Source organism: Mastomys coucha, unplaced genomic scaffold (assembly GCF_008632895.1).
Source record: "Mastomys coucha isolate ucsf_1 unplaced genomic scaffold, UCSF_Mcou_1 pScaffold22, whole genome shotgun sequence".
Lineage (NCBI taxonomy): Eukaryota > Metazoa > Chordata > Mammalia > Rodentia > Muridae > Mastomys > Mastomys coucha.
In genome coordinates, this window is record NW_022196905.1 from 132,692,908 (window position 1) to 132,696,995 (window position 4,088).

The following is a 4,088-nucleotide window of genomic DNA, read 5'->3' on the forward strand; positions in this document are numbered from 1 at the left end:
TATATATAGTTAGTTAGTTAGTTAGTTAGTTAGTTAGTTAGCTAGTTAGTTTGTTTGTTTTGTATTTAATAGAGCTTAAAATCTTGTCTCTTACTGTGGTACAAGTCCAAAATAAGAACAATTTTTAGACATTGGATTTCATTGTAATAAGGCTGTACTTCAATGTACCCTCACATCACCAAAGGATTTGACCTCCATCATAGCTAAGCTGAGAGTGACAGTTCTACTGCACCAAGGAATGAACTGTAGGCAAGATTTTTGGATACAGACTTTCTGCTATGGTCAAAGATATTTGACTAGAGTGAGTGAATTTATTCTCAGCCCACAGAGAACAGGTTACATTCATTTAAGAAATGATGTGTATATTAAGATGGTCTATCCATAAAGTCATTCACCAACAGTTTCAACGAATGATGGTTCTGCTTGAAGGGTGGCACAGATATTAGGTGAGGGTAAGAATCTGGTTCATTGGCTATGGTGATTTGGAAAAGCAATCATCTCAGAGAAAGAGTAACTTATAAAGTCCTCTTCTTCAAACTTGATACAAGAATTATAAACATCAAGCAAAGCTTTCAGTCTCACTCTTTGTTGTTCTCTTATAAGCCACCTCCTAAGTTAATTGTCTACATTTCTTTTGACTATATAAATACTTTTGAAATATGTAAGCTGTTCTGAAAACCATAGTATAGTGTAAAAACATGAAATAAACAATACTACTAATAGAGAGGCTGAGATAGGAGAAGAAAGAATTCAAGACCATTATATGGTACACAGCGAGACACTGTCATGTACAAACAAGCAGAAAATGTATATGGATTGTACAATATTGGACCTATTTCTCCAATTACCAAATTAGAGATACCACTGGATGATAGTCAACAAATTTCTAATTCCTCACAATTTTGGATTTCAATCGATTAGGATATGTTGGTAATATTAATTTTCATATTAAGATATTAAGAAAAAGTAATTATTACTTCTTGTTGTTTTTGTTGTAAGAGGTGGAATTAGGTTTGTGTGGGTTTGTTGAATGATTACCTTCTTGCTTCTTCTAGGGCATAGTTTTGCTCCTTATGTTGGTATTTTCCATCTATTATCCTTTGTAGGGCTGGATTTGTGGAAAGATACTGTGTAAATTTCATTTTGTCATGGAATATCTTGTTTTCTCCATCTGTGGTAATTGAGAGTTTTGCTGGGTATAGTAGCCTTGGCTGGCATTTATGTTCTCTTACGGTCTGTGTGACATCTGCCCAGTATCTTCTAGCTTTTATAGTCTCTGGTGAGAAGTCTGGTATAATTCTGATAGCCTTGCCTTTATGTTACTTGACATTTTTCCTTTACTGCTTTTAAAATTCTTTCTTTAGTGCATTTGGTATTTTGATTATTATGTGACAGTCTTTTCTGGTTCAGTCTATTTCGAGTTCTGTAGGCTTCTTGTATGTTCTTGGGCATCTCTTTCTTTAGGTTAGGGGAGTTTTCTTCTATAATTTTGATGAAGATATTTACTGGCCCATTACATTGGGAGTCTTCACTCTCTTCTATACCTATGATCCTTAGGTTTGGTCTTCTCATTGCTTCCTGGATGTTTTGAGTGAGGAGCTTTGTGCTTTTTCCATTTTCTTTGACTGCTATGTCAATGTTTTCTATGGTGTCTTCTGCCCCTGAGATTCTCTCTTCTATCTCTTCCATTCTGTTGGTGATGCTTGCATCTTTGACTCCTGATTTCTTTCCTGATTTCAACCTATCTCCAGGGTTGTCTCTCTTTCTGATTTCTTCATTGTTTCTATTTCCATTTTTAGATTCTGGATGGTTTTGTTCATTTCCTTGAACTGTTTGATTGTGTGTTCCTGTAGTTGTTTAAGGTATTTTTGTGTTTCCTCTTTTAGGGCTTCTAGCTGTTTACCTGTGTTCTCCTGTATTTCTTTGAAGGTGCTATTTATGTCTTTCTTAAAGTCTTGTATCATCATCGTGAGAAGTGATTTTATATCTGAATCTTGCTTTTCCAGTGTGAAGGTGTGTCCAGGACTTGCTATGTTGGGAAAATTGGGTTCTGATGATGCCAAGTAACTTTGGTTTGTGTTGCTTATTTTCTTACACTTGCCTCCCACCATCTGGTTATCTCTAGTAGTATCTACCCTTGCTAAATCTGACTAGAGCCTGTCCTTCCTGTGATCCTGGTTGTGTCAGAACTCCTCAGAGTCAAGCTGTCTCTGTGTTCCCGTGATTCTGGGATCCTGTGATCCAGGGCTTGTGAGAGCACCTGGGAGGGAAGCTTCCTCTGGGACTGACTTCAGAGTTTGTGCTCAAGGTTTGCTCAGGGCACCTGCACAGATGGACTGGAAGGAACCAATGCCATAGTGCTGGTGGAGTTCCTGCATGCCTGGGTCCCACTGGTCCCAGATACTCCCAGTGTTGGGACAGATGTTGTGTCCTCCTCACCTCTGATTCTGGGTATGTTAGAACACCTGGGAATGAAGCTTCCTCTGGGTGTTGTGTAATTGGCTGTGGAGTTTGTACCCAAGGGCTGCTCAGGGCACCAGCCCAGACAGCAAGAAAAGGTTTTTTAAGGGTGAGAAACTAGAATGAAGTAATATAAAGAAGAAAGAGAAATAATGCAAGATGAAACATCAAATGGAGTGGATGCAGAGGGCAGAGTACAAAAATAAATCTACAAAATTCAGTAGCCCCTATATTCCCTTCACAATCATGCTGAGAGAAAAGGATCATGGAAATATTCCCATCTACATTAGCTTTAAATATATCTAGGAATAAATATAACAAGGGGAGTTAAAGACTTCTATAAAGAAAACTGTAAAATTTTGACTAAAGACACTATAAAACATGAGGACCTCACATGATCATGGATTGGTATAATTAATATTGTGAAATGGTGATCCTTCCAAAAGCAATTTACAGATTCAATGCAATCCATAACAAAATCCCCATAACATTTTTCACTACAACATAAAAATCATCCTAAATTTTACATAGAAGCACAAAAGACCCTAGGGAAACAAAGAAAATGTGACAAAAAGGATCAAAGCTGAAGGGCTAACCATACCAGATTTCAAGGTATATTACAGAGCCTTAGTAATTTTAAAAAGCATAATACTGCCACATAAACAGACATATAGATTAATGGAACAAAATAGGTCAAACATGAATGTATATAAAAACAGCTGTCAAAAGTGCACATTAGAGAAAAGTTCAAATCTGCATCAGTGGTGTTAGGTCAATACTGGGTGTACATGTTGCAGGAATACTTAAAAAATGAATTCACCCCACAAACTCTCTTTCCCACTGGAGCATGTTCTAGTACTGGTATCGTCTAGTCACAATACTATGTCCTGGTAGGTTCTTATTATTTTCTTCCAGCTAGCACAACATCTTACTCACATGCAATGCTTTACACACACCCCACAATCATTCATCTAGTGCCTAGTACCCAGTAAAGCATAACTCTTAATGCTTAATTATCTAATCAGGTTTATATATTAATAAGATCACAATTATAAGATGCCAATATAATAATTTCAGTGTCAAATGATAAAGACAATGTTTTGACCCAATTAATCTGTTTTGTAAGAACCTGAGCTTGGTTGTTATAACCACGTGGGGTCTGAATCGTCATCATCCTCTGCCTCCATGATGAAGAACCCCTGCCCCTTCCTGCTCTCTGCCTTTTTTCCTCCTCAACTTCTAGGTCCACCTCTCTATTTAGTCCAATCACAGGCCTGTCATAGCCTTAATGTGATTAGACAGAGAAAATACTTCAACATGTACATATGTAGAAGAATGAAATAGGATCTATATCTTTCACCCTGCAAAAACAAACATACAAGAAAACCAACAACAATAACAAAAACAACAACAAACCATCTCCACATGGGTCAAAGATCTCGATTTGAAACCTGAAATACTGAAACATTTAGAAGACAAAATACATAGTGTCCTATAAGATATAGGTGCAAAAAAGGACTTTCTGAATGGACCCAATTCACTCAGGAATAAAGGTCAATAGTTGACAAATGTCTCCTCATAAAATTAAAAAAAGCTTCTGTACAGCAAAAAATCAGAGAGAGAGAGAG